Source organism: Pseudophryne corroboree, chromosome 2 (genome assembly GCF_028390025.1).
Source record: "Pseudophryne corroboree isolate aPseCor3 chromosome 2, aPseCor3.hap2, whole genome shotgun sequence".
Lineage (NCBI taxonomy): Eukaryota > Metazoa > Chordata > Amphibia > Anura > Myobatrachidae > Pseudophryne > Pseudophryne corroboree.
In genome coordinates, this window is record NC_086445.1 from 809,920,329 (window position 1) to 809,934,785 (window position 14,457).

At 41.8% G+C, this 14,457-nt stretch overlaps 1 long non-coding RNA gene across 2 annotated transcripts in view; it reads right to left on the bottom strand.

The window, feature by feature from the left end:
- Positions 1-14,457, bottom strand: part of LOC135051273 (uncharacterized) — a 183,553-nt gene that overhangs the window by 25,839 nt on the left and 143,257 nt on the right. The window contains exons 2-4 of one of the 2 annotated variants that reach the window (XR_010242151.1): positions 13,560-13,722; positions 10,954-11,048; positions 3,445-3,712 (exon numbers count right to left, since the gene is read on the bottom strand). This is a non-coding gene — a long non-coding RNA (uncharacterized LOC135051273). Of the gene's footprint in view, positions 1-3,444; positions 3,713-10,953; positions 11,049-13,559; positions 13,723-14,457 lie in introns of those variants that run through there. The other variant, XR_010242152.1, reaches the window with a different exon arrangement.

Here is a 14,457-nt window from a genome sequence, read left to right on the forward strand (position 1 = left end):
CACATAATTGATTGATAACAGATAGGGGTATATATAGCACCCTAAATGCCCCCTAAAAAACACCCCTGTGGAAGCCAGAAAGGTGAATCGCGTTGGTTTGCCTGCTATACTTACCTACGTTCAATTTGTGAGGACTATCTCATTTATACTGGACCATGTGCATATTGAGGAGCAATTACAATGGTTTTACATTACTCTATGAATTAGGGGCTCAAAAGTTAAGCCTTTTTTTCTTATCCAATTTTTTATCACCTCTCTTTTTTGTTGTCTGTACAGTTGTTGTTGTTGTTGTTGTTGTTGTTGTTGTTGTTGTTGTATGTATTAATAAATAAATGGTCCCATTTGGTATTTATATATGCTACGCTATGGAGCCACTTTTGTTATTATTTTTTGAAGTGAATAAGAATTGGATATTGTGAAATCTCTCTGTCTGGTATTGAACATCTTGATCTGCTGTATGAAAATAGATATTGCATTTTAGCACCTAAAACATCAAGCAATGATCATCAGTAAATAAAAAAAATGTAATTAAAAAATTAACCCATTCCAGGTCATATAAAAATGTACATAGTTGCATACAGTAGATATATAAAATTTGCTGTTAATTCAAGTACAATAACTTTTCAAGATCTTGTCCACTTGTAGTTGGCTTGATGGCTTTCAATATAGGATGATACAGATGAAATTAAAAAAATACTTCATATGGGGTAAATCTAGGTGGTAAATATAACATTTACTAAGAAAAGCATCAACATATGTGTAATGACATAGGGGGTGATTAAGAGCTGATCGTAAATTTAGCATATCTACGATCAGTTTCTCTTTCATGCGGGGGAAGGCGCCCAGCACAGGGCTAGTCCACCCTGCATGTCAGGCCCTGAACACCCCCTTCCCGCACGGTTGCAAAAGCATCGCACGGAGGCGATGCTTTTGCACCCGCCAAGTAGCTCCCTGCCTGTGCAGCCTAGCTGCACTGGCAGGCAGCTACCGACTGCGTTCTGGGTCGCAGCTGCTGCGTGTGATGTCACACAGCTGCCACGGCTCACTCCCTCAATGGTCCGGATACACCTGCATTGTCCGGACTGCGCCCCACCAGCGGTGTTCTAATGCCATTAGATCGCCTCTCAATCAGGAAAAAAGTATTATTTATTCTTCATAAAGATTCCATTGCAAATAGACCGACAGCTACTGCCCCACAGCTGTTTCAACCAGCACAGAGTGGTTTTCTTAAGGGGCCACTGAAGAAAACCACTCTGTGCTAGTTGAAACAGCTGACGGGCTGCAGCTGTCGGTCTATTTGCAGTGGAATCTTTATGAAGAATCAATCATCGTTTTTTTCCTACCCAAAAGTGAGTGCTGGGTTTTTTTTTCATTACCTGGGAAAAGTGAGTGTCAGTATTAACCATTTTTTGACCTTGCACCACCATTTGTATTGTTGGTTATATCTTTCACTGAGTGCTGTCTTTTCCATTTCTCTCGCTCTCTTTCTCTCTGATACATATATACAGTATATATATATATATATATATATACATACATATCTGCAATAGTAATGATAATATAAAGCCTATAAACATATTAACCTTTAAAACATATTATAGAGAAAGTCAATTGGGTCAGTAGACATACAAAACAATTGACAAGTGATAATAATTCACAATTGTGTAGTCTACCAATAGACCCCTCTTACCTTTTGTACAGTATGTTATGAGGTTTTTATATTTTGTGTTCACATTGTACAATTTTTTATTTGACATCAATGATTCCCCACCTCCCCCTTCTATATATTGCACTAAATTCCCCCCCCCCCCTTTGGCTGTACATTCTGCACTGTGCTCACCCCCATATACTGTATGAGCAGTATGTGTTGCACTCAGCACTGCCCTTTTCATTGGACTTGTTTCTATTTTAGCTGCCCCCTACTGACTGACATTAAACATTGCAATGTAACTTCATCATGTGTAGGAATAATGCCATTGGGCATAGGTGCTATCAGGGAACAGAGTGCTTGGATTCAGTCGCCAAGAACAGGTGACAGTATAGCATTTGCACCTATTGTTGCACCGCCACAGTTATGGCTCTGTATCAGCATGAAGAACACAGAGAGGCTTCTGTGTGTAAAGATTTGTGGTACTCTGTATTCAGAGAGGTTGTCATCCTGTACTCAGAGAGGGTGTCATCCTGTACTCAGAGAGGGTGTCATCCTGTACTCAGAGAGGGTGTCATCCTGTACTCAGAGAAGGTGTCATCCTGTACTCAGAGAGGGTGTCATCCTGTACTCAGAGAGGGTGTCATCCTGTATTCAGAGAGGATGTCATCCTGTACTCAGAGAGGGTGTCATCCTGTACTCAGAGAGGGTGTCATCCTGTACTCAGAGAGAGTGTCATCCTGTACTCAGAGAGGGTGTCATCCTGTACTCAGAGAGAGTGTCATCCTGTACTCAGAGAGGGTGTCATCCCGTACTCAGAGAGGGTGTCATCCCGTACTCAGAGAGGGTGTCATCCTGTACTCAGAGAGAGTGTCATCCTGTAGTCAGAGAGGATGTCATCCTGTACTCAGAGAGGGTGTCATCCTGTACTCAGAGAGGGTGTCATCCTTTACTCAGAGAGTGTGTCATCCTGTACTCAGAGAGGGTGTCATCCTGTACTCAGAGAGGGTGTCATCCTGTACTCAGAGGGTGTCATCCTGTACTCAGAGAGGGTGTCATCCTGTACTCAGACAGTGTCATCCTGTACTCAGAGAGGGTGTCATCCTGTACTCAGAGAGGGTGTCATCCTGTACTCAGAGAGGATGTCATCCTGTACTCAGAGAGGATGTCATCCTGTACTCAGAGAGGGTGTCATCCTGTACTCAAAGAGTGTGTCATCCTGTACTCAGAGAGGGTGTCATCCTGTACTCAGAGAGTGTCATCCTGTACTCAGAGAGTGTGTCATCCTGTACTCAGAGAGGGTGTCATCCTGTACTCAGAGAGTGTCATCCTGTACTCAGAGAGGGTGTCATCCTGTACTCAGAGAGGGTGTCATCCTGTACTCAGAGAGTGTCATCCTGTACTCAGAGTGTGTCATCCTGTACTCAGAGAGGGTGTCATCCTGTACTCAGAGAGGGTGTCATCCTGTACTCAGAGGGTGTCATCCTGTACTCAGAGAGGGTGTCATCCTGTACTCAGACAGTGTCATCCTGTACTCAGAGAGGGTGTCATCCCGTACTCAGAGAGGGTGTCATCCCGTACTCAGAGAGGGTGTCATCCTGTACTCAGAGAGGATGTCATCCTGTACTCAGAGAGGATGTCATCCTGTACTCAGAGAGGGTGTCATCCTGTACTCAAAGAGTGTGTCATCCTGTACTCAGAGAGGGTGTCATCCTGTACTCAGAGAGTGTCATCCTGTACTCAGAGAGGGTGTCATCCTGTACTCAGAGAGGGTGTCATCCTGTACTCAGAGAGTGTCATCCTGTACTCAGAGAGGGTGTCATCCTGTACTCAGAGAGGGTGTCATCCTGTACTCAGAGAGGGTGTCATCCTGTACTCAGAGAGTGTCATACTGTACTCACAGAGTGTCATCCTGTACTCAGAGAGGATGTCATCCTGTACTCAGAGGGGGTGTCATCCTGTACTCAGAGAGGGTGTCATCCTGTACTCAGAGAGGTTGTCATCCTGTACTCAGAGTGTCATCAACCTCAACACATGGATGAGTGAAGTATCCAAGATAAGGCGCTGTAAAGAAAAGATGTACTGTAATAATACATTAGCCACTATAAATGATAGTTATTCCCTGACTGACCAGTCACTAAACTAATGTCACTAGACATGCACATTGGATGCTCTGCTAACACAATAATATCATCTAGGAAGACATATTGTATGGAGGGCATTATGGGCCTATTACACATGAGGAAACGCTTGTTTCTGTATATTTTTTTAGTAATGGGCCTATTTGCTGAACTGAACTGCACACCATGTAGCCGGCCGTGTGCATGCATGAGCTCTGGTCACACATGCGTAGTCATCCAGATAAGCAGTGGTGTCACTGATACTTCTATAACTGTGTTAGGAATCACAGGGCAGTAACAGAGGTAATACTGATTTGCTCTGGTAGTTAAGAATCCATCTAGCCCCAATGGTGAACAGACCCCTAAGGGGGATATGTACTATGCAGTGAAAAGAGTTGAGAACTGAGCCAGTGGAGAAGTTGCCCATGGCAACGAATCATCATTGAAGTGCCATTTATAATTTGCATACTATAAAATTATACAGAGAAGCTGATTGGTTGCCATGTGCAACCTGTCCATTGGCTCACTTCTCTACTATTTTCACTGCTTAGTACATCTCCCCCTTAGTCACCTACAATAATGCTGTCAACAGTCCTGAAGTGAGCGAAATTATTTGGGTTTTCAATGTTTTAGGCTCCAGAACTCTCATCTAGTAAATCCAATTTAAAACAATGGTCCAGAATACTTTTCCTTTAACTATTATCTATTAACTTTTTGCACAGTCTCACACTGAAGAAAGAATAGGGAATATTTACTCTCACATGCTTGTGTCACACAAAATATTACTAAACTGTTGACCTGGCCTGGGCTTAATAAAGGGGTGTTTTGTGTGCAAAGTGCAGCCAGCCTGCAATGTTGACATTATCTGGTCCAGTTAAAAGTTATTGACAGATGTCATTCTCTGGGGATGCTCCTTGAAATACCCCTGAAAGTGTTATCACGTACTGAGCAGCACAGCTCAGAAATGCAGGCTTTGAATTGTTGCGGTGTCATACTCATAACTGCCCCTATCCTATTCTGTCCTCACTGTGTTATTTAATATTGGTAGGTGTTAAATCCCTGTCCTGTCTGCTATTCTCCCTCTCTATGTGCCTTCTCGTAGTTTTACCTTCCCCTATCATCTGTTCTTTCTATACTTTCCCCTCTTATTTCTTATTCTTGCAGCTACGTTCCTTTCCTCTTCTTCTGCTTCTTCTTCTTCTTAGAAACATAGAAACATAGAATTTGTCGGCAGATAAGAACCACTTGGCCCATCTAGTCTGCCCCTTTTTTTTTTTTTTAAATCTCTAACCTTAATTGATCCTTATTTCTTTGTATGGATATCCTTATGTCTATCCCATGCATGTTTAAATTGCTCTACTGTCTTAGCCTCTACCACCTCCGATGGGAGGCTATTCCACTTGTCCACTACTCTTTCGGTGAAGTAATTTTTCCGCAAATTTCCCCTGAACCTCCCCCCCTCCAGTCTCAGTGCATGTCCTCGTGTCCTATTGTTTCTCTTCATTTGGAGAATGTTTCCCTCCTGGACTTTGTTAAAACCATTGATATATTTGAAAGTTTCTATCATGTCCCCCCTTTCCCTTCTCTGCTCCAAACTATACATATTGAGATTTCTTAGTCTTTCTGGGTATGTTTTGTGATGTAGGCCATGCACCATTTTAGTTGCCCTTCTTTGTACAGTTTCTAATGTATTAATATCCTTTTGAAGATATGGCCTCCAGAATTGAACACAGTATTCTAGATTAGGCCGTACCAATGACCTATACAGTGGCATTATTACTTATTTCTTTCTGCTGCTGATTCCTCTCCCAATGCAGCCAAGCATCTGACTAGCCTTCCTCATTGCTTTGTTACATTGCTTACCTGCCTTTAAGTCATCTGAAATAGTGACTCCTAGATCCCTTTCCTCCTCAGTAGTTTCCAGTATAGTGCCATTACTACTATATTTAGCCTTTGGATTTTTGAGACCCAAGTGCATGATTTTGCATTTTTTGGCATTAAACTGTAATTGCCACACTCTTGACCATTCCTCTAGTCTACCTAGATCCTCAATCATTTGTTTTACCCCACCTGGTGTGTCTACCCTGTTGCATACCTTTGTGTCATCTGCAAAAGGCATACTTTCCCTTTAATGCCATTTGCAATGTCACCAATAAAGATATTAAAAAGCACTGGTCCAAGTACAGATCCCTGGGGTACTCCACTGGTAGCATTTCCCTCCTGTGAATGCACTCCATTTACCACAACTCTCTGTTTTCTATCCTTCAACCAAGATCTTATCCATTCAATAATCCTAATATCCAATCCCAAACTTTCAAGTTTATTTAGCAGTCTGCGATGTGGAACAGTGTCAAAAGCCTTACTAAAGTCTAGATAAGCTATATCCATGGCTCCACCTTTATCCATCACTTTAGTCACACAGTCAAAAAAGTCAATAAGATTTGTTTGACATGATCTCCCCCCAGTGAATCCATGCTGTTTGGGATCCTGTAAATTGCCGGATTTAAGATAATCTACAACTCTTTCTTTTAAGAGTGTTTCCATCAATTTCCCTACTACTGATGTAAGACTCACTGGTCTGTAGTTGATTGCCTCTTCCTTGCTTCCACTTTTGTGCAGTGGGACTACGTTTGCTCTTTTCCAGTCCTCTGGAATTACTCCTGTAGCTAATGACTGGTTGAATAATTCTGTCAATAATGCTACCAGCACCTCTTTAAGTTCTTTTAGTATCCTTGGATGTATCCCATCTGGCCCCATGGATTTGTCCACTTTCAGCTTTGAGAGTTCTGTTAGGACCTTCTCTGTAAATGTACTTGTGTCATTTTCCTGAATATCCCTGAAACTTAACTGTGGCCCCTTCCCCTCTCTTTCAGTAGTAAATACGGAGCAAAAATAATTATTAAGATGATCTGCTATTAAATTGTCTCCCTCAACAAGACTCCCAGTGTCTGTCTTTAGTTTTATTATTCCGCCTTTTGTTTTTCTCCTTTCGCTTATATACCTAAAAAAAGTTTTGCCTCCTTTACCCACTGACTGGGCCATTTTCTCCTCAGCTTGTGCCTTTGCACATCTGATTACCTTCTTAGTATCCTTCTGTCTAACAAGATATATCTCTTTGTCTTCATTATTTTGTGTCTGCTTATATTTCCTAAAAGCCATCTTTTTTGCTTTCACAATATTTGCTACTTCTTTTGCAAACCACACTGGCTTCCTTTTCCTTGTGTTTTTCCTAACACTTTTGATACAAAGGTCTGTTGCCTTTAATATTGCACATTTTAATGTTTCCCACCTCTCCTGCACGGCTTCCAAGTTCCTCCACTCTACCAAAGAATCGCTTACACATTTTCCCATCCCTACAAAATCAGCCTTCCTAAAATCCAACACCTTTGTTTTTGTATGGGATGAGTCAGTCTCTGTCTTTATGCTGAACCATACTGCTTGATGATCACTGGATCCCAGGTTTTCACCCACTTTTACGTCCGATATTCTGTCTCCATTTGTAAGTATTAAGTCTAATATAGCGTCTTTCCGAGTGGGCTCCCTTACCAATTGGTGGAGGGATGCTCCCTGAAGGGAATTTAAAATGTCCCTACTTCTAGTGGAACTAGCAACAGACACTTCCCAGTTTACATCAGGAAGATTAAAGTCTCCCATGATTATTACCTCTCCTTTTAATGCCATTTTAGTTATGTCCTGCAATAGGCACTTGTCGAGTTCCTCTTCCTGACCTGGTGGCCTGTATATCACGCCAATACGAATACTCGACTTTTCCCCTGTTTCTATGGTCACCCAAAGGGCCTAAGTTTTTTCTTCAATACATTGTATTAATGTAGTATTTATGCATTTTTTTACATACATTGCTACCCCTCCTCCGATTTTTCCAATTCTGTCCTTCCTAAATAAAGTATATCCCGGTATAGCTATGTCCCAGTCATGATTTTCATTGTACCATGACTCTGTAATTGCCACAATGTCTAGATCATCCCTTGTCATTATTGCAATTAGTTCTGGGATTTTATTTCCTAAGCTCCTAGCATTTGCACACATAGCTTTTAGAGTTTTGTTTGTGCTTTTCCTGTTCCTAGCTATGTTCCTCTCTCTGCCTATTTTTATTTGGTTTTGATCTGAATTATCTTCTATTGCTGTGGATTTGCTACCTATTCCCTTTGCCTGCAGAAACAATACCTCTGTGTTGGGGGAGCAGATTTCTTTATTCTTGTTTGATTCACTGCCCCCCTCTGTTAGTTTAAATAGTTCTTGATGAAGCATCCAAACTGTTCAGTTAGTATTCTCGTTCCCCTTGAAGATGGGTGCAGGCCGTCACTTTTGTATAAGCTCCTATCTTGCCAGATGGTGTGACTGTGGCCTATAAACCCAAATCTCTCCTCATTGCACCATGTCCTTAGCCAAACATTGAAGTTTCTGATGCAATGAGTTCTGTCTTCCCCTCTGTGTACTGGCAATACTTCTGAAAAAGATACAGTGGTTGCCACCTGCTTCAGAGCAGTCCCTAACTTCCTAAATTCATCTTTTACGGCCATGAGTTCAGCATTTGCCAGGTCATTTGTCCCTAGGTGGACAATGACATCCACCTCCCCATCTTTTCTTGCTGCCTTCACAATTCTTAGCATGCGCTCTTTATCCCTTGGAGCTGTGGCTCCAGGTAAGCACCTTACTTGTTTCTCTACTTCATTTGCATTTCCCAGATGTATTCCTCTAATAATGGAATCTCCCAAGAGTAGTGCAGTCCTTTTTGGGGATGCAATTTTTCTGTTCCATTTCCTGTTCCTATAGTTGGTAGAAGTCCCCATATCCTCCTGTTCTGTAGTAACTCTATTAGTTGTATCTTCCAGCCCTGCAAGAGTAGCATATGAGTTTTGCAGTGTCACCGCTTGCGGGAGGTGTCTGTGTCCCTCTGGAAATCTCTGCCCTTGAGAGCCCACAGTAGTCCAGGCAGAATGTCTTCTGGTGGCTCTCTGAGGCAGTGGAGACTTCAAAGACAGACATCCTACAAATCTCAGCATGCAGTTTTGCTATCTCCTCCTTCATCAGAGAAAATTGCTCACAGATTGGACAGCAGCCGAGTCTCCACACTGCCTCTTTCCAAACAAATGCTTTACATCCATTGCACTGCACAAGGCCAAACATTGTATCAGATGTTAATGGTATTGCAAATCTTTGTGTCACTTTTTGTGTATTATAAAACTCACCTTTTTCTGTATTCTAACTCACCTGTTGCTGTTTCAAACTCACTTAATAAGCCAAGCCTCACTTTAGAATGCAAACCTCTCACAATGAGGCTCTGCTTCTTCTTTTCCTTCTTCATGTTTCTCTCATGTCTATTAAGGTTTGTTCTGCTTCCAGTCAGTCTTTATTTAGTCATTCCTTTTCCACTGTGCGTTTCTTCCCTCTTTACACAGTAACTCTTACTTTCCTCACTCACTCTATGCTGCCTGTGTCCTTATGTCTCAAGCTATCTGTAATCTGATTTTCTCAGCTGTTTATTGCTTTTTACCAAGTAGCTTTTTTGTCTTTAATGTCCTATGGTTCCTATTCCTGCCACAACATAATCTGTACCTATGCTGTCACTATTCTCTGCTGTCAGTTTGAACCCTGTATATTATTTCACTTCTTTGCTTTGTCCTTCATTTCCTTAATGTTTTGTTATCTCTATTTACCCATGTCTGCTTCTTCTGCTTTTTTTATACAGTCCCCCTTAACTGCTTCCTCCCACTTTCAGTACCCCTGCCACCTGTCTCTCCTCCTGTACTTTCTGCCTCCTCTGATACACTAATGTTGGGTACACACTGGCTGATATATCGGACGTTCAAGCGAACGGACGATATATTGTGAGCCCGTCAGCGAGGGTGTACACCCGACATGTCTGTGAACGATATCGTTGGTAGACATATTATGTCGGCCCTGTAGCACAACCGATGGCCGATATATATCTAAAGATATATTGGTGCATCTGGCTGTGTGTATTGGCTGTCAGCCCATACACTTGCTGCAGGGACTGGCAATCAGTGACATCTCAACTAGGCAGGCACATTTAAATGCTCACCCCAGTTGTGACGTCAGGCACAACACACTGGGCGGATGATTGGTAAGTGTGTATCCACTTATCAATCATCTGATAGGTCGGCAGATTGGCTGAATGTCCGATTCGTCTGCCAGTTGTGTATCCAGCTTATAAAAACTGCAAGAGTGCACATGCCCACTTACTCTGACAGCTGTTTCCAACCACTCCTATGCTGGCAGATACTGTACATCAGCCCTAATAAGGTCTTGCCATTCCCACTCAGAGGCTCCAGCTTCCAGTACATGAGTCCTTCAATTTGAAAGGGGTAGGAGTCACAGCAGACTCTTTTCACATACAGGGACATATGAGCCTGCTCTGGGGGTGCTGTGGTTGCTTTAGAAACCCCTGCTACAGACACTAACTGTATCTATGCATGACATTTGTTACTCATATGGGTGGTGGGTAATGTAAGCATCCCAAAACATTTTAAATAGTTGGCTTTTATGCCCATGGGAAGGGAAAGGTGTAAATAAATAGGTTACAGCAGTGGTTTCCAAGCTCGGTCCTCAGGGAGCACTAACAGTCCAGGTTTTAAGTATATCCATGCTTGTCCACAGTTGACTTAATTAGTACCTCAGTCACTATGATTTAACCATCTGTGCTGGCCATGGATATATTTAAAACCTTGACTGTTAGTGCTCCTTGAGGACCGAATTTGTGAGCCACTGGGTTAGAGGAAGGCTAATGCACAGCCTTGATGCAGTTTCCATAGCTTTTGCCAAACTCATTAACCCCTCGTGTGCTTCATTATATTAGAAATGTGTGGTTTAGTTTTCCTGAAATACGAACACACCCGAACGTAAGGGTTCTGACTCTGAGTCAAATCGAGGCCCAGTTTGGTAACACATTGTGGTTGAACTAAGCCACAGCTCGGGTCAAAACTAGAATTTAAAAACTGAACTCAATTGTTGGATTGCATATAAACAGGTCCAAATGACATGATTTTTAGCTGTATTTGTATGGCTTTTCATCAATTTCATATATTGTCAGGTGTCGGCGGCACTTGTGGGATGTTTAAGAATAACGAACGATACTAAGACCTTTTCAGTTCAACATTTCTGTTTTTATAAAAAAAATTCATCAGGAACAATAGGTTTTCTCACCTTATATAAATACATATCATCCATGTGAGCATGCGGCACCCTCTCCCAGCTCCACGCTGATGTCATCTGATTCGCCATGGGACATTTACCTCAAACTGAACATTGTAAATTCAGTATTAATGAAAGGAAAGCATTAAAAGATCTAGCCACATACACAGACATAACAATACGTCCCACAGTTGTTGTGCAGAAAATAATTGCCTACATTAATTGATCGAGACCATTTACAGGAAATTGGACAAAAGACCCTACGAATATATTTGGAAAGGAGTACCTTACTCAAACCTGTGGAAAATGGGGTGATTGCTAAACATATAGCATCTACCCTGTTGAAGGATTCACCACGAATACCGGTGTTCTACACGCTTCCAAAACTACATAAAAATAGTGTGGATCCGCCTTGAAGACCGATCAGCGATAGGATCTCTGTATCATGACATTTCTCATTACGGGGACCATTTCCTTCAACCGGTGATACATGCGGCACAAACTTACTTGAAGGACACAACAATGTTTTTAAACAAATTATTAGAAATTGATTCACTACCAGATCAGCTGTGGTTATGCACCATTGATATTGTCAGCCTCTACATAAGTATACCCCATGGTAGGAGACTAGTTGCTACTAGGAGACTTACTGTATAAATAAATCACAATATTCTGCGCCAGATGTTACTTTTTTTTTTGGAACTTTTGGAGTTGGTGTTGTGCAGAAATGACTTTATCTTTAAGTTTTTCCTGCAGATATCTGGCTGTGCTATGGGGACTTGCGTAGCACCAACTTACGCTAATGCATTCATGTATAGCATTGATAAAGATTTGTTCCTGAGTAATCCACATCATGCCTCCATTTTTTTTACATATATAGACAATATTTTTATTTTGTGGAAGGGTACCAAATCATAATTTTAAACCATGATGAGTAACATTAATGTCATGGACGCAAATATTAAATTCACTTTTGAACTGGACGACAAGGAAATACATTACCTTGATATCTTAATTACTAAGAGAAACAACAAGCTCTCGACATGTCTCTACAGTAAACCTACTGATTGTAACAGCCTGCTCCTGCCATCTAGCCATCATCCGATACCTCTACAATGATGCTGCCTTATTCTCAGTTGCTATGAGTACACAGAATTTCTACTGATCTGGATGAGGAGCATGAACAAATGGATATCATGACAAAGAAATTTCTTCAAAGAGGATATCCGCACAAAGTATTAATGGAAGCAGAAGAAAAAGCATTGGCTGTCCCAAGAGCTAATACTTTGATGCCAGTAAAGAAGTCCAATAGGGATATTCAATTTTGCCCGAAGAGACATCGGGAGTAAAAACCCCTGATGTGTCTTTGGGTGCTGCGGTCGGGCGATTTGATTAGCTTGGCCAGTAAAAGTTGCAGTTACACCCGTAAACACACAGGTTCAGTGAAGCCTGTGTGTTTTCGGGTGAAATAGCCCCGTTTTTGGATGAAAACAGGGCTGTTATTGGGGATTTTGGTTCGCCTGCTGGAGGCAGATGAAACAAAATCCCTGATAAGCCGCGACATGCGCCGGCTTATCGGGGCTAATTAGATAGCCCCCCGGCGAAACTTTAACACCCGCAATCGGTGCGGGAAATTGAATATCTTAGCAAGATGGATAAAAAGATACTGTGGATAAATAAATACTACGAGTGAACCTATTACTAAAGCAGACTAGTGTTTTTGCCCTTTAATCAACACTGACACTGAATTACCTTTCTTAGAAAGAACATCATTTCTCCCCTGCTATAAAAGAGGAAAAAGTAGAAGAGACCTGGTGGTACGCACGGACATAACTCATTTTGAAAAACCAGTGACAAGTCATTTTCTTACAAGAAAGGCAGGTCATTCTACCGTATATTGCCTAGGGTACACTACTTGTGGCTATTTAGAGGTAGGTCCACGCCCCAGGTTAAGTAACTGGGCTGTTATCATTTGAGTCATCCGCTGGTGTGTGGCTATATAACTCTGCAATAAGACTTGCACACAATTTCCATAATCAAGCAGAATTGAATAATAAGTACTAAATATTGTTCTCAGCTCTACCTTTGGGGATTATGATGATAATAAAAGGACCGTGGTTAGGTACCTTCTTCCCTTTGAGCTGCACATGGTGTATAGGGGATGTTAATGGGACTGTTGAGTGGCTGCTCCAGAAAGCCAGGGATCATGTAAGGGGATGCAGTTATGTGACTGGCGGTCACATAACCTCCCCCTACATCCCGCCCCCTTACAATCCCAACTGTTGGCATGTCGACCACACACTTGTGGGTGTCCACGTCATCCGGTCGCCACCAAGCCCGCAGCGTGGTTAGTGCAGTGAGCTTGCTGCACTCACCACCCCCTGCCGGGATCCCGGCATCGGTACACATACGACACCCTTGTGTAAGTCCTGCATGAGCAACTGAGGGAACTGGTGGTATTCAGGCTGCAGCAACCTGATCTTTCAGGAAGGGATCAAAGAGCAGCATTTTTGGACCCCTTTCCTGTAGCAGCAAGGGGATTCAGATAAAGCTAGATGGTTTGTTGCTATCTGGACAAAGCACAAGAACAAAGATCATAGAGAATAGTCATTGCTTACTTAGCAGCCAAAAGATCTGTGCCATCAGTTTGTGTTCTTCTGGGTGTCAGGCATGCATGATTAAGATACAGTGGAAGCTGTAGTTCATAGCCACATTCCTGGCATTGTGGGAAAATCGTCAAAGCGCTCAATCCATGCTGTGTAAATAACTGTCATTTTGAATCTGAAAAAAAATGTAAAGATTTAATTACCATTCACTTGGGCTCATTAACTGTTAAAAAAGGCAATTGATATTTTATATTACTTGGTTATTTTTTCAAAGTTGGACTTTAGCCCACTTAATTACACTTATGGAATTGTTCCAAGAGGTTACTTACTATAAAAAGGACATGAAAGACACGAGTGAGCATGATGACATTAACAGTAAGTCACTTTGAGGAATGGAAGTATGTCTTGTAGAATATACTACAAATAGCACGCTGGGCATTGCCCCAGAGAGCTTATTCTTGAAAAACCAAATAATTGCGATGAACTATAACACATATTCGGTTATTGCGATTTAAGTAGATGTAAATGTAAGATTATTTTAGAATATATGGTGGTAAAACAATAACAATTTTTGGTTTGCACCTCAATTACCAAATCCATTTTTCCTGTTATCATACCTTATTTGATCCTAAGCATTGGTCACGAGCATAGCAGCTAAATTCATAACCGGTTTACAGTGAAACTGTGATTCATGATCATTGTTGCTTTCACTTGGGCCTGTCATGTAGTATTTTGAACCTGTGATGACATCACATAGTGATGCTATGAACTGCCCTTTAACTTTCTCAGGACCGTCCATTACACTTTTTACTTTGGGTTATAGCGCAACCCCTTAAATAATCATCACCTGCTGTTATCCAGTGCACAACCCATGAATCAACTGATTCAGTTCCTAGTCATGTGATCATTG